This window comes from Nothobranchius furzeri, chromosome 1 (assembly GCF_043380555.1).
Source record: "Nothobranchius furzeri strain GRZ-AD chromosome 1, NfurGRZ-RIMD1, whole genome shotgun sequence".
Taxonomy (NCBI): domain Eukaryota; kingdom Metazoa; phylum Chordata; class Actinopteri; order Cyprinodontiformes; family Nothobranchiidae; genus Nothobranchius; species Nothobranchius furzeri.
This window is the reverse complement of record NC_091741.1, coordinates 46,596,395-46,617,812: the sequence shown is the minus strand read 5'-3', so window position 1 is coordinate 46,617,812 and position 21,418 is coordinate 46,596,395. Positions and strand designations below refer to the sequence as shown.

The 21,418-nt window shown below is 41.8% G+C and overlaps 1 protein-coding gene across 5 annotated transcripts in view; it reads left to right on the top strand.

Annotated features, from left to right (window-relative positions):
- The first annotated feature begins 692 nt into the window (after positions 1-692).
- Positions 693-21,418, top strand: part of col7a1l (collagen type VII alpha 1-like) — a 113,832-nt gene continuing 93,106 nt past the window's right edge. For 2 of the 5 annotated variants that reach the window (XM_054740065.2, XM_015959275.3), the window contains exon 1: positions 20,816-21,375. The gene's annotated coding sequence lies outside the window, so the exon portion shown is untranslated. Of the gene's footprint in view, positions 1,214-20,810; positions 21,376-21,418 lie in introns of those variants that run through there. The other 3 variants (XM_054740064.2, XM_015959304.3, XM_015959266.3) reach the window with 3 other exon arrangements.

Sequence of the window (21,418 nt, the reverse complement as noted above, 5' to 3'; positions counted from 1 at the left end):
AAATGAGTCATAGACCAAGGTGACTACACCCACAATGTCCCAACTGATTACTAAGCATCCTTTAGGATTTTACTTTAGTGCTCATTTTCTAACACTGGTAATCTGCACCATGTGAGCAGTTCCTTCGGCTGAGGAGCTGCATGCTTGAAGCTGTTAGAAATGAGAAAGACTTCCACCGTTTATACAGGAACACGCTGGATTTATCCGTTTCTCTCTGTGTGCCTGCGTGGAGGATGTTGGTGGAGGTCAGGCTGCTGATATAATGAAAGCCTAAATGAAACACACACCTCTGCATTAACTCTGTCGCATGATGTGCCGCTACACTTGGTAACCATGGTGACAGCGCTCTGCAGTCCTCCTCCCCTATACATATGAGTGTGTGTGTGTGTGTGTGTGTGTGTGTGTGTGTGTGTGTGTGTGTGTGTGTGTGTGTGTGTGTGTGTGTGTGTGTGTGTGTGTGTAAAACTTGTCATTGTGTTCCCTGCAGACAGATTAATTCCCTGTCAGATTCATTCCCTGTCAACTCGTTGAAACAAAAGTTTGGGTTTTAATTAGTTGGGTGCAGCGTCTCACTTCATCTGTCTGTTTTTATAGGCTGCTGCTTCACTTTCACTGCCTCCCATCCCCCACCGTCACTCTTCCCCCTGCTTTTTAGTGTAATTAAAGACAGATAATAGAACTGTAATGGTGTGTAATTGCAATAATCAATACAAAATTCAGACTTATTTGCTTCCAAATCAGATTTACAAGATGGTTTTGAAATCCTGGTGACAGCTTGGAGTCTGTTTGTGCTGCAGTTAGACATTTTTTCCCTCTTAATGTCAAATATAAAGTAAATTAACATTTAGTGACTGTGTTTGAATTTTGGAACCAGGTGACACCAAAAGTTAACAATTTTTAGCTTTTACCACAACTAACTGATATTAGTAAATACAAACATGGCAACACCACAGTCAGTTTTATCAATGCTGAGCTGCACATTGTATGATGTGACTAAGTTGTGTCCAACATCACATGACATCATATTGATGGCCCTGAATCAAGAATGTCTCAGCTGTACCTGATTACTTCAATTCTCTTTCCTTGGTGTTGCTGCGTCCTGCTCTGCTTGTTTCTGTGGTCCGAGGAGCTAAAATATGAGCAGAGGAGTAAAGAAGAAGATTTTCAGGATGTTCTAATTAGGACGAAAATAAGCCGTGTTTTTCCATGCAGGGTAAGTCCACCTTTTATACTAACAAAATTTCTGCCAAGGCGTTCTCGCTACATTGCAGCAACTGGTTGCTGACTCCAATGTTCTCCTATGTTGACACTTGAGATGCAATTAAATGTGTGAAAAATGTCATTATCCGTCAGTCAAAAGAGCATTTGTGCAGAAAGTTTCCAACATGGTAAAGTAATAAACTAACAGTGTGATAGATGGTTTAGTTGTATTATTCTTATAAGATCTAGTAAAATACACCATACTGAATTAAAAAATGACATTTCATTATTATGTTTATGTTTAAAGTTCCAAAGTGTCAAAAATATTAGTTATCAGTTAACAGAAGCTTAAAAGAAAATATACACTCAAATGATGCCACTCTTTTTTGGCTGTCAGTCTATTTAAAGCATATAAGTGTTGCTAGGTTTTGTGCTGAGTGCAGTGACAAGCAAAGTGTAAGCTGTTATTTGTTGAGTTTGCACGCATTTACCCACATTCACAAGTCCATGTGCTTTTTTACACTCTGAATTCTATTTCCTTCTTTAGATTTTCTTTAGTTCTAACCAGCAGGAAGAATTTTAATTTGTACTATTGTACATTGTTTTCTTATTATCTCAAATTAAAATACCAAATGATAAAAATAATATTGAAAATGTTTGGGGACTTGGGCAACTGCTCACACCTTTTCACCTTTTGCCACACCCCTTCATATAATCCATGCATGTGCACAGGCACGCAAACTAGTATAGATCACGTTTGGTCCTGGGTAGTTTTAATGAGTCTGTGAGGGTGAACACCTGATGTCCAAAGTTTGTAACATTAAATATTTATTTATTAGATATTATCCAGCATGTGCACATTTTAGCACTGTGCAAAGTGTTAGCACCTTTAATTACCATTGTAAAACAATTGTCAAGTTTTGATTCAGTTTGCTGTTCAGATATGTCATAGCTACATGATGTAAATATTATTTGACTGATTAGCACGCTGACTCCTGCTATAACCATATTTCATCATGCAGAAACCGTAGTCTTAAAGCAGCTGCTGAGCAACCTGAAAATCAAACCTAATGTATCAAATCATTGCATCATAAAACTTTTTATTATTTCTGTGATTAAAAATTCCATTTTCCAGCTGTTAAAGGGGACCCAGGAAGGAATTAGCAATGTTTTGTGGTTAATAATCCTAGTAGTTATAATATAATCATTATAATATAATCCAGAAGTTATAAAAACTAAACATTTTACCATCCAGCCTTCGCTTAGGTCAATTACTTACAACTGATCTAACACAAATTAGAAAAGAAAAAGTCATTAATGTTGAAACTTAGAAAGAATTGGCTACCCCAACTTTTATTTTAGCACTTAATTTTACTGCATGTGTTAATAAATCTGAAGCATTCATTCACTTGACGTTCATTGTTCATTGTAATACTATTGTATTAGAGTCTGGTTCTTATCAGCCAAATAACGTCACATCCTTTATTATTTAAAGCTTCAGGGGTTTTCACATGATGTATATATTTAAAATTAAAGTCAGGAAAGCAGTGATGTCCTAAAAGTCATCATTTTTAAAAAAAAAACTGGACAGAGAGGGGAAATCCACACAAATAATTTGATTGTTTCACTTCCTCTGACTGGTCCTCTATCCTCAGGCTGGGTCAAATGGAGTAAAATCTCGGAGTGGTGAACATGTCCAGACAAGCACTCCTACTAGAACAATACTGCCCCCTCCAGGGTGGGCTGACCTCACCTGGGAGCAGGACATGGACTGCCTGAGGGGAGTCATGGTTCAGCTCTCTTAACTTGATTATGTCTCAGAGTTTTTGTCCTGGTGTGATGTTTCACTGAAAGTGTGTGTGCTTAGGAAAAAAGAGGGTATGCGTTTGGTCTTTGATCAGGCTTGTGACCTTTGCTTTGCCGTAGGCTCCTCAAAGGGTGACAACAACAGATTTCATAAACCTTTTATCCCTTCAAAAACACCCATCCTCATTTTTGACCTCTTCTTTCTGTCTATCTCTTTCCCTCTGCTCCTCCATGCGGTTCTGACCAGATGTTATTCTTCTCAGCTTGTCATGGTCCTATATTTTTATATCTCCTACTTTTACTATTACTTATTTATATTTGTTCCAGATTATTGTTTCTGTTTTTCACTGAGGTTTTAGCTTCATGCTTTAATAGTATACATTCTGTGAAATTTTGTGAGCCACCTAATATTTTTCCGCTTCATCCAACTATCCAACAATTTTTGGTCCTGGGGCACCCAGCTGCGTCTTGCATTTTAAATTAAACCAAAGTTGGACATTTCAAAGGGCACACAATGGGGGAGAGGAGTCAAAAGAGGCGATTACAGCAGTGGTGGATTATGCAGACAAAGGTTATGTGACGGTTGTGAAAACCCCCAGGTGTCCTTGTCTTTGAAATCCTTCACCTCGCCATATGTTCTTATTCATAATGAATTTGTGAGGTCTGTTTACTGCTCACTAGTCAAGATTTGTAGAATTCAGTGCACCAATTAGACATATAGAAAGGAAATGCTTCTCAGAAATGATTAAGTTTAGTAAATATTCAAACTTACCTGCAATTGATGAATGTGACAAGGGCAATAGTCTTGGGGAAGATGGTGCTCTGGTTTCTACACTGTTGAACCACTTTCACTCTAGCACATCTCAGCTAGCTGTCATGTTTTTATGCAAAAACTAAGTTTGTGAATTTTTATGTAGCTGTTTGTTTATTATGCACATCAAGTATCAGGTTTCACAGTCACAGTTAGCCCCCCAGCCATTTTCCATTCCACTGAGTACTGTGCTACTGCAGAGCTTCAGTGACCTGCTCTCAGCAGGCTTGTCTGTGCTTGTGTGTGTGTGTGTGTGTGTGTGTGTGTGTGTGTGTGTGTGTGTGTGTGTGTGTGTGTGTGTGTGTGTGTGTGTGTCATCAGCCGCTGTGCATGCAGTGTTGTACAATTCTGATAGACACATTCCACTGAGTTCACTGCCTGGTTGATGAAGGTTGAGTTTGTTTATTTATACAGCAAATGCACACTCCTCAGGTATTAGCTTGTGTCCTGGTGCAGGCTAAAGCCAGTAGGGCATGAGACTTAGCACATAGTCAGAGGCAACACATTGCTGTAATGAATGTAAGACCCGCGCACACACACTGCAAACATTCAATGTACAGAAATGGGGAATAAAGAGTCTCGGATGAGAGTACATTCTTGCTCATTGTCAACAACTTACAAATGGAGACTGAACACTTGTTGGATTGTTTAGGAATTTTATTATTTCTAAAAACAACTTTCAAATGTTTAAAAAGCTCACAAAACCAACAGAACTAGACAAAAACCACAAGGGCTGTTAGTATTTAAGGACCTCGTCAAACCATTTTTTTCCTCATGTTGTCACATTTTACTGGGCAAAAACTTTCAACATTAACACGCTTACAACTAGTTTCATCTTCTCACTCAAGTACTTGGATTTACAAATCTGTAAGATAACCTCCAATGTTTGTACTTGGCAGCCAGATGTCTGAACTGCCAAATAAGAGATGTCAGTTCAACTCTAAAGGGGACAAAAATTACTAACATACAGCAGGGTATTCTTTTTTAATTTAGTGAACAAAACGGATTTATACACTGATCAGTCATAAGATTCGAGCTACCTTCCTAATCAGCACAGGTCCTTCCTTTGTCACAAAGCAGCTGCAACTAGTCACGGCATGAACAAGGAACACCTGGGGATGCCTTGGGGTAGCAGAACATCAGTGACACAACCACAGAGTTCATTGTGAGACAGGTTCTCGGTGGAGTTAGCTTGCCCTTTGCTGATGCCCTCAGATCCTTTCAGATAACTATCTGGGGAGTTTAGAGCCAGGATGAACATCTTACACTTTTTGTTGTCTCCTCTGGAGTCATTTTGCAGAATTTATTGTTCTCTGGGACTGTCTCATTCCTAACTATATATTATATTACTTTTATGAATGTAATATATTTTTGCGATGACAAGGTGTGTCTTTTGTACAGTTCCGTACAGTAGAGTCAGATTATTTAAGCCCCTTGCATCTTTTAGTTGAGTATCAAATTAATTAATTTTTATACTATCATTTTAAGGGCTGTGAAAATAACTTCCATTCATTATTTTTACAACCATTGTGAGCTTGAACACTACTAATTACTTCAGCTTAGGCTTTTGCTGCATCTCAGTTCCCTCCTCTGCTGCAGTCTATCCCAACAAACCGGCCGTGCTGCCTCAGCTGCCTTTGTCCTATGTTGCCTGTTATGGAAATTTTATATTTCATTACTTTACTCCTATTAACAAATCTATTAACGGAATGTCCTGAAAGCACACACACACATTATTGTCCTCCCATACACACACAGACGCAGTCTCTTTCACACGTGATCCACTCCCATTCCTTTCGTATCTGTTTGTATGAATAAACTCTGTGACCAGATGTTCGGGGCATTTGCCCTGTGCACTTGCCACAAATCATGATTTGGTTTTATGTCTGCCTCATTGTCTCCTTTTCTCTCTCTAGCTGCAGGAAATGGGTTTATTGATCAAATACAGGTGCTGGCCAGTAAATTAGAATATCATCAAAAGGTTGAAAATATTTCAGTAATTCCATTCAAAACGTGAAACTTGTACATTATATTCATGCAATGCACACAGACCAATGTATTTCCGATGTTTATTACGTTTAATTTTGATATTTATAGGTGACAACCAATGAAAACATCAAATCTGGTATCTCAGAAAATTAGAATATTCTAAAGGCCAATGAAAAAATGTTTGTTTCTCTAATGTTGGCCAACTGAAAAGAATGAACATGAAAAGAATGTGCATGTATAGCACTCAATACTTAGTCGGGGCTCCTTTTGCCTCAATAACTGCAGTAATGCGGCGTGGCATGGACTCGATCAGTCTGTGGCACTGCTCAGGTGATATGAGAGCCCAGGTTGCTCTGATAGTCGTCTTCAGCTCCTCTGCATTGTTGGGTCTAGCGTATTGCATCCTCCGCTTCACAATACCCCATAGATTTTCTATGGGGTTAAGGTCAGGCGAGTTTGCTGGCCAATCAAGGACAGGGATACCATGGTCCTTGAACCAGGTGCTGGTGGTTTTGGCACTGTGTGCAGGTGCCAAGTCCTGTTGAAAGGTGAAGTCTGCATCCCCATAAAGTTGGTCAGCAGCAGGAAGCATGAAGTGCTCTAAAACTTCCTGGTAGACGGCTGCATTGACCCTGGACCTCAGGAAATAGAGTGGGCCAACACCGGCAGATGACATGGCACCCCACACCATCACTGACGGTGGAAACTTTACACTGGACCTCATGCAACGTGGATTCTGTGCTTCTCCGCTCTTCCTCCAGACTCTGGGTCCTTGATTTCCAAAGGAAATGCAGAACTTGCTTTCATCAGAAAACATAACTTTGGACCACTCAGCATCAGTCCAGTCCTTTTTGTCCTTGGCCCAGGCGAGACGCTTCTTGCGCTGTTTCTTGTTCAAGAGTGGCTTGACACACGGAATGCGACACCTGAATCCCATGTCTTTCATGAGTCTCCTCGTGGTGGTTCTTGAAGCGCTGACTCCAGCTGCAGTCCACTCTTTGTGGATCTCCCCCACATTTTTGAATGGGTTTGTCGTCACAATTCTCTGCAGGGTGCGGTTATCCCTAGAGCTTGTACACTTTTTTCTACCACATTTTTTCCGTCCCTTCGCCTGTCTGTTAATGTGCTTGGACACAGAGCTCTGCGAACAGCCAGCTTCTTTAGCAATCACCTTTTGTGTCTTGCCCTCCTTGTGCAAGGTGTCAATGATTGTCTTTTGGACAGCTGTTAAGTCAGAAGTCTTCCCCATGATTGTGGTGCCTTCAAAACAAGACTGAGGGACCTTTTAAAGGCCTTTGCAGGTGTTTTGAGTAAATCAGCTGATTAGAGTGGCAGCAGGTGTCTTCTATATTCAGCCTTTTCAGAATATTCTAATTTTTTGAGATACCAAATTTGGAGTTTTCATTAGTTGTCACTTATGAATATCTAATTTAAATGTAATGAACATTGGAAATACATTGGTCTGTGTGCATTGCATGAATATAATGTACAAGTTTCACGTTTTGAATGGAATTACTGAAATATTTTCAACCTTTTGATGATATTCTAATTTACTGGCCAGCACCTGTATATTGATAAAATCCCTAACAAAATTTGATCCTTCGAGAGCCGGGGTCCTGTCACCTCGCGCCGCCAAGAACCGACACCGGAGGACTGTCGACAACCTAAACCTCCTCCAGCGCTGAGTTTTGCTGGGGGGGCGGTGAAGGTCTTGACGTCGCTAGGAGGAATGCGGATCCATGAACTCAAGCCCTGAAGTGGAGAGATTTGGTGAGACAAGTTTGTTGTTTGTTTTGTCTTTGTGGTACCGAGAGAAAATCCTAGGTGACCAGAGAATAAAGTGGTGACGTCCGCTGTGAATAGGATGGTTTCGACGGGTTCTTTGAATGCTGTCTGTATTTAGCTTGGTTTTGTGCATTTTAGCCGAAAGTAGAAATGCAACTCTGGTGTAAGAAATATAAGGAGACCAGTAAAATAACTATTGAGATTACAAATTGCTGCCGTCCATCGTGAATAGGATGTTTTAACAGATTAATGCTGTCTGAGTTTGGCCTGGTGTTACGTCCCCGACAGGAGATGTTAAAATGTGAAGGAGGGGGTAACATAAGAAATACGACAGTGGCGTTTAAAATGGGTTTAATTGTGATAAAAGGTTCTAAAAACAAGAGCAAACAGACGGCGAGCATTATTAAAATAATGCAAAACGAAAAATTCACTATAAGGTTAGTTAAAAGACAAATTATCAACTCTATAAAACACCTGGTTAAAACTTTATTAAAAGTTTTACCTAAACTGAAGGTGTTTTAAAACACAATGACGTTGATAAAAGTCTAAAAACTAAATCAGAGTTAACCTTAAAACACAGTCAACACTAGGTGACTTGCACACAAGATCCATGTGGATCACTCAGAGTTAAAACTATAAGTTAAAACTCATCATAACAACGGGGTTAAACCAAACGAGACCTGGAGAACAGCAGAACCCCTGCACTGCTGCCTCCCAGACTGCTGAAGGCACAGCCTTTTTATCCCAGGTGTGGCTCATCAGGAGGATTCAGTTCAGCTGTGCTCCTCAGCAGCCTGGAAGAGAGGAGGAGGAGGGGCGGTGTCCAGTCAATCACCAGAGCTGGGTGATCCTGGCTGCTTTTTCCCCTCTTCAGGCTGGCAGCCGTGACACCTGGTTTTAAGTGTTTTGCCAGATAAATAGAAATGTGCTCTAGTTATCTGTGTTGTTGTTTGTTTGTCTTAAATGTTGTCTGCTTTAACTGTTGCTTGAATAAATGAGAGGGTGTATGGGTTTGCCTTGTACGTGTGGTATCTGATTATGGGGGAATAAGAACTCACAAATACCTTTTGAGTAAAAATTGTACATTGATGGAAATGTAAATCCAGGAAATGTGGAAATGATCTGAAAATTATCAGAGGATTGATGGAAAACATGATTTTGATAACCGCTGACGTGTCACAAATATACTATGGTTACAACGATGCACAGAGCGGTGGAGAGAAAGAAAGGGTTGAAGACGTGAAACAGAGAGAGAGCACAGCCAGGCTCAAAAAAACCCAAACAGCTGCTGTGCTCTGAGCTAATAAGGTCTTATCAATTGAGGCCGGAAGGTAACTGAACTAGAACATAAAGATGAAAAATTAACTCCTTGATGCAAAATGGTCATTACTGTGGACAGGTTCTCAAATTGTAATTTACTTATTCAATTTTTTTGCTATCAAGCACAGCTGTTGAAGAGTTTATTGCATTTGAGCCTCTCCATGCGGACTTCAGTAAGTCCAGCCAACATATTTCATGTTCAGAATACACGCTGTCCACTGTGGTGGACATGTAGTAATGTTACAAAAAATATTTGTTGAAATTAGTTTCATTCACACCTAAAGATGAATGAAAATAATTGTGAAGTAATCATGGTCGAAGATTTCATAATTCATGCATCAAAGGGTTAAGCACTGACCAAAAATGTAATTCCTAGTACCTGGTGACAAATATAATTTGAACTGTCACTTTTGGTGGCTGAAAGGGAAAGGGTTTTAGTGGAACCCCTCAGTTTGAGAAACTGACAGTTTGTCAGTACTTGGTAGTAAAAGAGAACCCAATAAAGCTACCGTATTTTCCGGACTATAAGCCGCTACTTTTTCCCCACGCTTTGAACCATGCGGCTTATAATGAGGTGCGGCTTTACTGAAGATTTTCCTTCACCTGCCAGGGGGCGCTTTAGCAGAAAGTGAAACAGGTGGAAGTCAAAAGTGGAAACTGAAGAAAGTGCTCATTTTTATTCAGCACATGCAAGCAGCCGGCACGACGAAGAATTTTTTTCAAATCCATACCCCCTCATCATGGTAACTACACGTATGAGTTCATATGTTGTCGCATTTAAGTTGAAGGCCATCGATCTGGCAGTAAAGTAGGGAAACGGTGCTGTCGCACGTAAGCTTGGCATGAATGAATCCATGGTTCGGCGCTGGAGACAGCAGCGGGAAGAACTCATTCAAACCAGCTTCACCCGGGGATGATGACAGCAACACGGACAGCGACACTGACATCACCACAGAAAAAGTATGTGACGAAGCTCTTCTGAGGCTGTTTCAACTCTGACACTGAAGAAGAGGACTTTAATGGCTTTAGTGTGAAGGAGGAAGATGAGAGCGAATTACTTTTTCTGGTAGGCAAGTGTGTTTTATTTACTAACCAGGCATGTTTTGTGTGCAGTTTTTATTTTCTAATCATCCAGGGCTTATTAATGCTGTGTCAGGGCTGTTCTTTCTTCTAAACATGCATGCAAATTACCGGTAATAACGTGTCAGTTCTGTTTTTATTTTATAACCATCCAGAAATATGAATGCTATCAGTGCTGTTTTCTTTTCTAAACTTGAAGGCACGTTCACCCGTGTTTAAAAAATGTTTTTGTTGAATTAAAACAACAACGAAAAACCTCCGTGTAGCGTCTTTCTGTCTAATTATCATGTTATGGCCATACATGTGCTGTGCGCTGGAGACCTGCATGTGGCTGCTGCGCCTTGGCTTGTATTTGAGTGCGGCGTGTGTGTGTAGAAAACCTTTTTTTTTTTTTGTTGGTGCTGCTTATATTGAGGTGCGCTCTATAGTCCGGAAATTACGGTAAGTATGTAGGTTTTTAGTCAAAACCTCTTGGACTGGGAGATTGACTGTGTGGTTAACAGTAATCCCAGACCAACAAAACTAGTGACTATTGTCAAATTGCATTTTATCTCCTTATTTTTGTTTTTTTAAATCTTTGTCTCTGACATTTTAAATAAGACAAGGGGATTTCAGTGAATGCAGGGTTCCCACCATAGACTGTACATACTTGTCACTGACTAGTGTCAGTGACTTTACAGCAGTCCTCATACTAAGCAAGCATAAAGCGACAGTGGAGAGGAAAACTCCCTTTTAACAGGAAGAAACCTCCAGAGAATCCTGGCTCGGTATAAGCAGCCATCCACCATGACTCACTGGGGATCGAGAAGACAGAGCAGGTGCACACACACACACACACACACGACAAAGTAAAGTGTCTATAGTTATATCGTGATTTCTTAGTAAGTATTCTATTTGGTGAGAGATAAACTTTATTGTATTTATCCTAGTGGAGCTATAATTAAACAGGTAAACTAGCAGTAGCACATCCATCGTCAAGGAAAGCAAAAAGTTATCAGGAGAGGGAGAATGTTTAAGTGGTTAACAGCAGTGTGCCAGACGATGGCCCCCTCCATGAGGCCACCACAGCTCAGCAGAACATCATTGTAGTTTCTTCTGGGGAGAACATTAGACATCTTAGAGGTCAAAGGCTATTACTCGAACCATGGGCCAAGTCCATTTATGACCTTGAAGCTTTCCTAACAAATGAGTCTTCTAAACAAATCTCCCTATTTATGATTGAAGTTACCTTAACTTTGATTTAGTGTTCATGACTTCAGTAACGTTTGACTTATGATCAGTTACTTCTATATGAAGATGTTAAATTAACTGTATAGTCAAAGAATCTAGTTCTTTAAAGTTATGGAGAATGTCTCTACCTTGTGTTAGTCAATCTATCTCGATTCTCAATTAACTGTTTGTGTAATTAATATTGAACTCCTGTCACGATCTGCCCCTGCCTTCCTGACTGTGTCTCTCTCCTGCGCTGATTGATCCATATTGTTCTCACCTGTACCTCGTTAACCTGCCCATGTGTTCCTGATTTCCCTGTGTATTTATACCTCCCTCCTTGTGCCAGTCTTTGTCAGATCATTGTTGTTTGTTCATGCGTGTTTTGTCCCGTCTCTCCCATTCTACAATTAAGCCATTTTTATTTCATCCGTGCCTGCTCTTCTGCCTCCTGGAACCCTCCACCACACTTGGTCCACCATCTCCACCCGCACAACGTGACAACTCCTTCCTAGTTGGTTATTGAATATTTTCTGTCATTTTGCTCAGTCTTTATTCTGCCTCTACCACCAGCTCTAATTTTATCATCTCCTTCTTTTTTCAACAAAGAGAACAGCCCTTGCCCTTGGCTATTGTTTTGTTTTTTATTATTTGCTAGACGCGCATTATATGACACTTGTCCTACATGGCCCTTAGATGTGATCAGTAGCATGATGATCTAACGAATGCTCTTTGATGGTCACATTATTTTGAGAATGACCTGATTACATGTTCACCTAGTGGTTTTTACATTTGTCAGTCTTTTATTTTGTTTATTTCTTGCTGTTTTGTGAATAAAAATACTTTTGTTGTTCATTATCACACTTAGGTTATATTCCTCTGCTTGAACTTTAAACGAATTAGGGCTCTTCCTCATGTATTTCTTTGTTTCCCGTAGAATAACCATTTTAGACTAATTACATTATTACAAATTACAAATAATTTCTTTTGATTAAAATGTATTTTCCTTTCCTGAAAGCATTCACACACACACACACACACACACACACACACACACACACACACACACACACACACACACTCTCTCTCTCTCTCATACATGACTTATTTGTTCTTTGTGTGTTGTTTTCTTTTCTTTGGTTATCCTATTCGGATAGACAGGAGGGATTATCCTATGGAAATTTTATATTTCATCACTTTAGTCCGTGTCGCGTACCTGGATAAGTGGAGGAAGATGATGACGACGATCACTTTAGTCCTGTTAACAAATCTATTAACTGAATGTCCTGAAAGCATACACACACATTCTTGTCCTCCCATACACACACACACTCACTCTCTCACACATGATCCACTCCCATTCCTTTCTTATCTGTTTGTATAAATAAACTCTGTGACCAGATGTTTGGGGCATTTGCCCTGCGCACTTGCCACAAATCATGATTTGGTTGTATGCCTGCCTCATTGTCTCCTTTTCTCTCTCTAGCTGCAGGAAATGGGTTTATTGATTGATATTGATAAAATCCCTAACATTGCCATCAAAGCTCTCATCGTAGTCTGGGTCAGAAAGTTTTCTGACAAAAGTTTTTATGTGAAGCAAGCAAAGCTCTTACACATCCCAAACAAATGGCTGTACGTACATCTTAGCATGGGCCTTTTATCTGCTTGTATTTTGTCAGGCTGTGACATATGTTGTGTTTGAGCATCTCAGATCTTCTGCTGTACATGTGTTGGTACGTATGTTTGTGCTGCTAAAAGGCTTGGCACGGAAAAGACCTTTTGTGGTTGGCAGCTATGGGCAGTCAGCCCAGCTTCTATGGTTTATGAATGTGGAGCAGAACTGCATTTGCCTCAAGCCATAGAAAGGCTGTCCATATTCCTGGTGTGAAACGGAGTAATATGCCAGCACTGACAACCTTAAACAAAAACTGATACAAGTATCAAATCTGTCTGACACCCTGCTCATGCTGTCAGTCCATCAACAATTGCTTTAACACCACAGAAAAGGATGCAGGAAGCTAATGAATGAGCAGCATGGGAAAAGAAGCCTCAGAGGCAGATTTCACACCAGAACAGCAGGCGACGTGTCCCGATTCTGCATGTATAATTGTGAAATGCTCAAAAATATTCAAAGCATAGCTTACATTTCACAAGCAGATAGTAACACTACTTACATTTTCCCACCAATCACTTCATAATCCAGTAATATCCACCCAAAGATATAATTTATGTGAGAATCTGAACTATTAAAGTGGAGCCAAACAACCAGCAGCTAACATAATGTTAGATTAGAGATCTTATGGAGCCAGAGAACGGTTATAAAAGGAAAAACTATTAAGATTTCAATATTGTGTTTGTCTGTTTGATAAGATTACCATGGGTGTCAGGATCTGCTCTTACCCCTCTAACTCTTGGTCTCATCTGCCCCTGATTAGATGTTTATTGGACTCACCTGCCCCTTGTTATCCTGCCCATGTGTTCCTGATTGTTCCTTGTGTATTTATACTCCCTGTTTGCTCTTGTCCTTTGTCGGGTCATTGTTAGTTTCAACCCTGTTACGTTGCTCCTCTTGTATCATCCCACCTACCATCATTCATTAAATCCGTTTTTATGTTACCTGAGCTGCATTTCTGCCTCCCAGTCCTGCTCCACCACACATGGGTCCACCTCCACTCACACCGCATCGTGACAGAAGGTCCCTACTCTGCAACCTCAGCCCGAACCCTTTCCACCTACCAGCCAATCCACCTCCACACAACGACGTCGCCACCATCACCAGAAATCTCCAGAGGCCAGAGCTGTGCTGCTTATCTAAGAGGCTCCTGTTCTGCAGTCCGAGTCTGAGCTCCACCTGCCATCGCCGCATCCTGTTCCAGCGGTGGTCCCGTAGGACGCATCGTATCCTGTTCCAGCGGTGGTCCCGGAAGTTGCACTGCACCCTGTTCCAGCGGTGGTCCCGGAGGTCGCACCTCATCCGGTCCAGCCTGTCCAAGGGGCTCCGGTCCAGCCTGTCCAAGAGGCTCCGGTCCAGCCTGTCCAAGAGGCTCCGGTCCAGCCTGTCCGCCCCGGTCCAGCCTGTCCAAGAGGCTCCGCCTGCAGCGGCTCCTCCTACAGTCAAGTCAGCCCCCCTGTCCAAGAGGCTCCTCCTGCAGCGGCTACACCTCCAGTCGCGTCAGCCCCGCCTGTCCAAGAGGCTTCTCCTGCAGCGGCTCCGCCTCCAGTCAAGTCAGCTCCGCCTGTCCAAGAGGCTTCGCCCCTTCAGCCTGCAGAGTCCACGCCTTCACCCCTTCAGCCTGCAGACTCCACGCCTTCGCCCCTTCAGCCTGCAGAGTCACGCCTTCGCCCCTTCAGCCTGCCGAGTCAACGTTCCCTCATCCTCCAGAGTCAACATCCCCTCATCCTCTTCCAGAGTCAACGTCCCCTTCACCTGCAGAGTCAACGTCCCCTTCGCCTGCAGTCAACATCCCTTTCGCCTGCAGAGTCAACGTCCCTTTCGCCTGCAGAGTCAACGTCTCCTTCGCCTGCAGAGTCAACGTTCCCTTTGCCTGCAGAGTCAGCGTCCCCCTCGCCGGCAGAGTTCTTTCCTCGCCCTCCTCCAGAGTCCCTTCTTTGCCCTCCTCCAGAGTCTCCTCTTCATCCTCCTCCAGAGTTTCCTCTTCGTCCTCCTCCAGAGTTTCCTCTTCGTCCTTCTCCAGAGTCTCCTCTTCGTCCTCCTCCAGAGTCTCCTCTTCGTCCTCCTCCAGAGTCCAAGTTCCCTCCAGAGTCTACGTCTCTTCGTCTTTCTCCTCCAGCACCCCTCAGCCTCCCGAGTCTACGTCCCCTCAGCCTCCCGAGTCTACGACCCGAGTCTACGTCCCCTCACCCTCCCGAGTCTCCTGGTCCCCTTGTGTTTGTTTTGTGTGTCGTCTGGGATCTGCCCCTTGGGGTGGGGGGGGGGGGGGGGGGGGGGGGGGTTACTGTCAGGATCTGCTCTTACCCCTCTGACTCTTGGTCTCATCTGCCCCTGATTAGATGTTTATTGGACTCAACTGCCCCTTGTTATCCTGCCCATGTGTTCCTGATTGTTCCTTGTGTATTTATACTCCCTGTTTGCTCTTGTCCTTTGTCGGGTCATTGTTGGTTTCAACCCTGTTACGTTGCTCCTCTTGTATCATCCCACCTACCATCATTCATTAAATCCGTTTTTATGTTACCTGAGCTGCATTTCTGCCTCCCGGTCCTGCTCCACCACACATGGGTCCACCTGGATGGCTGGGAGCTTTCTTCAGCTGAATGAAGATAAGACTGAGATCCTCATCTGTGCCCCAGACAAGCTGGTTCCCAAAGTCAGAGACTCTCTTGGTCAGCTTGCTTCTCACACCAAACCTTCTGTCAGGAATCTTGGCGTGACCTTTGACCCAGCTCTCACCCTGGATTCTCATGTCAGTTCTCTTGTTCGCTCTTCCTTCTTCCATCTCAGGAACATTGCTAAGCTGAGTCCCATTCTGTCCCCCTCTTAACTTGAGACAGCTATCCACACCTTCATCTCCTCACGCTTAGACTACTGTAACTCTCTTTTCACGTGTCTGAACAGAACCTCCCTGAACCGTCTACAGGTGGTTCAGAATGCCTGTGCTCGGCTTCTGACCAAGTCCTCCAAACACACCCACATCACCTTGCTTCTCCTCCAGCTTCACTGGCTGCCAGTCAACTTCAGGGTTCATTTCAAGATCCTGGTTCTGGTCTATAGGGCCTTACATGGACAAGCACCATCTTACATTGGTGATCTTCTTAGTCCCTACACCCCCAGCAGGTCCCTGAGGTCCAGTGATCAAAGCCTACTGGTTGTGCAGCGCCAGGCTAAAGACCAAAGGTGACAGATCATTTGCTGCTGTGGCCCCCAGACTCTGGAACTCTCTCCCCTTGAGCCTGAGATCAGTGGACTCAGTGGTCTCCTTTAAAAAGCAGCTGAAGACTCACTTGTTCAAGCTGGCTTTTGTATGACCTTCTTCACCTCTCTCTCTTTATTCTGCTCTCCCCACCTATTCCACCTTCCTCAGGATCCACTGATTTCCCTCTTTCCTGTTCACTCTCTCTCTCTCTCTCTTTCTTAACATTTTTATCACGATTGCCTATTTTTGCTCATTTACAATATATTTTTAAACATTTTCTAAATGCTTTTTTATATTTTTACATTTTTTGATTTTGCGAAGCGCCTCGTGATTTTTTATCTTGATAGGCGCTATAGAAATGATATTTTCTTCTTCTTCGCCACCCACACTGCATCGTGACAAGGGGGAGCTCTTTGAGCAAACACCACAAGGCATAATTGTGAACAATGATCTAAAATGATCATTACAGGTAATTATAATTTACTTTCATTTCATATATCACTAGTAGCCTTGGCAGGAACACGGTGAACTGCTTTAGGAATGGGAAAGAGAATACATGTTCCTGATGGTTCTAAGTTTTGTAAAAAAAAAAATGTCTGAACACAGCTTTAGATACCGGTAGTTGATTGCTATCAGCTTAATATTTGGCAAAAACCAGGAGAATCTTTATGTTCGGTGACTGAACTGGCATGTATTAAATCTTACACGTGTAACTGAATTAGTTCTAAAATCAATAAAACACTTTTTGTTCATTCCTCTAACTTTAAATTCTTTTTTTTTTTGCACTTTAAATTCCATGATTTGATCAAAATATAATTTTTGGGTGACCAAGACGCACTTGCAGGAAAAAAAACCCAACTTGATTAGCCAAGACAACGTTGGTTAATACTTCCTATTTGAATAGCCACAACAGAACCAGAACACCCTTTACACTCTAATTACTATTGTTGCTAAAATACAAATAAGTTCATTAAACTGTGATGTAACTGAGCTTAAGAAGCCATCATGTCTGCAGCTACTTGTGTATCATTAGTCTAAATAAGCTAAGGTTTTCTTTTTTGTAGCTTTGAAGTAAAACCAGTTCTTAGTAGCAGAAGGCGATCTAATAACCTGCTTCACATCATCATGTGATGTACATAGATATTCACTCAGACACTTTGACCTCCATTTGGTTCGAGTAGTCCTGATTGATGCGTTTTCCTGAAGTTCCTAACATTTGGTTAAAGGGTCAGCAGTGGGGCAGTGTAGAGCTCAGACGGCCCTTAGGAGAAAACTAAATTATAACACCGTTCTCTCTGCATAGGAATGCCATCTCTCATGCAGACTTCTGCTGTCCACTGTCTTACATGATTGGTTGAACGTTGCTGCTGCATTCCTGAAAACCGTGAAAGCTTTTTGATAGTTTAGCACCAAAAGCATGCAACAGCAAATAATCCAGATGAGTGAAACCCTAAATATTCTGCAGTCTGTTTCAGCCACAGAGGATTACAAAGTATGCTAACATAAACTTCTTAGTCAAGATGTCACTGATTATGAATTAACGTCGTCTTGATATACTGCTCAAAATAAAGTGTATATTTAGGGGGGGGGGGGGGGGGATCTGAGCACAACACTACAAACAGTAGGTGCTTTGGAGGGATTTGTCCAAAAATAGTTTCCAAAATAAAGGACAATCTGAATAAAATGTGTGTTCATGTATACTTTTTGTTAAAATAATGCATAAATTTTAATGAAACACTCAGAGTTATAATTAGATGTGCATCTATAATTAATTCACTTTTGGCGTCAACCCAACTCAAGACTGCTTCCACACCACAGCTAATCAGCATTAGCAATCACAAAAACAGCAGTCAGTTTTACATTTACTCAGCTAAAATCTGGTGTTTGAGCATCTGAGAGTCATTCACATGTGAGATGTGGAAACAGCCCTAACTACATCAATTCTCAGTATGCATCTCTTAAAGGAATGTGAAGACTTTAGTTTATTATTAATTTTAACCAGTTAACTAGCTAGTAACCAGTAACTTGCCACTGCCAGAAACATTTTTTTTCTCCAAAATTGACTTCAATCTGAATAAAGTTAAAGTAAAAATTGTTTGTAGTTTCTACTTTATGTGTTATTTTTGGGGTTAATTATTCATGACTATTGTGTCTCCCTCCATGGTTAAACTGAATTACAATTATGTTCTGATTTTTTACATGTCATGACTGACAGCTGGCTAGAATCTATTAAACTGGTCACTGCATTCCTTGAGTCACTCGTTAAACATGACCTGCCACCCCTCAACATGCCGAAACACACACACACACACACACACACACACACACACACACACACACACACACACACACACACACACACACACACACACACACACACACACACACACACACACACACACACACAGAGAGAGAGAGAGAGAGAGAGAGAGAAACTCCTAGCAGCTTGTAAACATCACAGATGTATTTTCTTCCTTCCAGTTTTTTTTGCTTTTTAGAAGCTTTTTTTTTACCCAGGAGAGTTTAAAATAAACTTTTAAAATGTGCAGATAATTGAGAATTACCTTGCTTGTACTTTTACCACCTGGTGTTTCATGGTGTGTTGTATACTTAATTAATGAAGACAGGCTTTTACACTTTATTGGAAATGTCCAAAAAAGTCCCAAAAGTTGTCTCTGTGAAAGTGAAATGCAGACTCCAGCAGCAGATTTCTACCTGCACCAACATGTTAGAGTCATTCATTGGCTGCCTTTTATCTTCAGTGTGTATTTGTTAGCTCTTCTTAAAATTCAACTAGCTTGGTGGTTGTAGATGGATGCAATGAACTCAAAATGGTTTATTGGTGTTTAAGTTTATTACATCTCTTGGTTGAGGTAAAATCTTTCTGCCTTTGTTTTTGCATCCATGTTTCCTAGATGTGTTTCAATTCAATTCTATTCAAGTTTATTTATACAGCGCCAAATCACGACAAGAGTCGTCTTAAGGCACTTCACATAGTAAACATTCCACTACAGGCCAGTTCATTAAGACAGTCAGTAAAAAGTTTCCTAAATAAGGAACCCAGCAAATTGCAGCAAGTCACTGACTGGAAGAAACCTCCAGAGGATCCTGGCTCAGTATAAGCAGCCATTCACCACGACTCACTGGGGATCGAGAAGACAGAGCAAACACGCATACACCAACACCCACACACACACACACACACACACACACACCATATATACCGAGTAATGTTTCTATGGTTACATTGTGAATTCTTAGTAAATATTCAATTTGGTGAGAGATAAACTTCATTGTATTTATCTTAAATGGGTAAACTAGTAGTAGCACATTCAGTGTCAAAGAAAGTAAAAAGTTATTATCGGGAGACAGAGATCGTTTAAGTGGTTAGCAACTGTGTTCAAGCTGATGGCCCCCTCCACGAGGCCACAACAGACATCATTGTAGCTTCTTCTGGGGAGAAAAACACTTAGAGAAAAAAATAAAGTTAACAGCCGAAATAGCAGGAAATATTACAGTTAAAGAGCAATTTGTAGAAGAAAGTAGTAGAGTGTGGAAAGTGGTCAGTGTGTCCTCCAGCAGTCTAAAGCCTGATTTATGCTTCTCCGTCTGCGTCAGTGCGGAGACACGCAACACCATTATCCGTCCTTGCGTAGGGCACGCAAGTACGTACGGAGTCGAGCCCACTTTTTTAAACATCTGTCGAACGAGACGGATTACGCAAGCTTGTGATTGGTCAGGACGCCGCTGTTGTTTACAGCGCCGCCATTACAGAGAGAGCCGAGGAAAACTAGCGGCAGACACGGAGCAGCTTGAAGAATACCTCGCGAAAAAACTCTAAAAATATGAACGTTTAATCCTCCCGCGACTGGAGGAGTGAAAAGATGCACAGCAAGCGTTTTATTTATGGACGGAAATGACAGGAAATGTGGGTTTAGAGGTGGGGAGGGCATGAAGCGGTGGGAGAATGAGAAACAAATATGTCCGTGTTAAAAGTCTCTTATATAGACAAAAAACACAATATAAACGACCGATACATGACAGGATACCACAGAACAGCGCTATGCTCTCTGTTGTCCTGCCGGGCAATTGCTTTGCAACACTCTCCAGGAGACGGAGAAGTATGAGAGCAAAACGCTTCCGTCAATCCGTGCGTGTCTGTCCCTTGCGGAGCTGACGGAGAAGCATAAACCAGGCTTAAGCCTATAGCAGCATAACTACAGAGATAACTCTGGATAACCTAGCCTTTTAGATGAAGGCATGTAGGAGGCAGGGCAAGGGAGAGCCGTCTTTACCGACTGTACACTCCACCTCCCTCTACTCCCCCACTTGTCCAGATCTAGGCTAACATCAGATTTTAACCATAGGCCCTATCAAATAAAAAAAATTTAAGCCTAGTCTTAAAAGTAGACAAGGTGTCTGCCTCATGGACTAAAGCTGGGAGTTGGTTCCACAGGAGAGGAGCCTGATAGCTAAAAGATCTGCCTCCCATCCTATTTTTAGATATTCTGGGAACCACCAGTAAACCTGCAGTCTGAGAGCAAAGTGCTCGGTTAGGAACATATGGAACAATCAGATCACTGATGTACGATGGAGCCTGATTGTTAAGAGCTTTATATGTGAGAAGGAGGATCTTAAAATCTATTCTGAATTTAACAGGTAGCCAATGTAGGGAAGCTAAGACAGGAGAGATATGATCTCTCTTTTTAATTCTCATCAGAACTCTAGCTGCAGCATTTTGGACAAGCTGAAGACTTTTAATTACATTCTGTGGACTTCCTGAGAGTAATGAATTACAGTAATCCAGTCTTGATGTAATAAATGCATGAACTAGTTTTTCAGCATCACTTCTGGAAAGGATCCTTCTAATCAGCAATATTCTGGAGGTGGAAAAAGCAGGGTGCAGGGTCATGGTTCATCCGAACCACTGACATCTTTCTTCTGCCACTCTGTGTCTCTGTGTCTTGTCTGTCATTCAACATCTCTGATCCAACAGGTTGCAGCAGCTACCTTCCCCCCGCCCTTTCCTCCCAAACTTTTCAGCTCTTCAGAAGGAAAGTAAGTCATTCATCCCCTCTCACACACCTACCTCCTCACAGACAGATACAGATACAAAGATACACTCATTGATTCTCTTTTAGCTGATGATCTCTGCCAACAGCCAAGGATATTATATCACCTCTAGACTTGTTTTTGCTCGACTTGGATGCAACTTTTTCCTGGATTTCTTTGGGGTATCATTCTGTTTCTATTATTCCTGACCCTTGAGAGATACTCTGAATTGGGAAGATAATGTCTTAAGTGGTAAGTGAAAACACATAGCTCATTTTTAGTAGGATATTCAAAA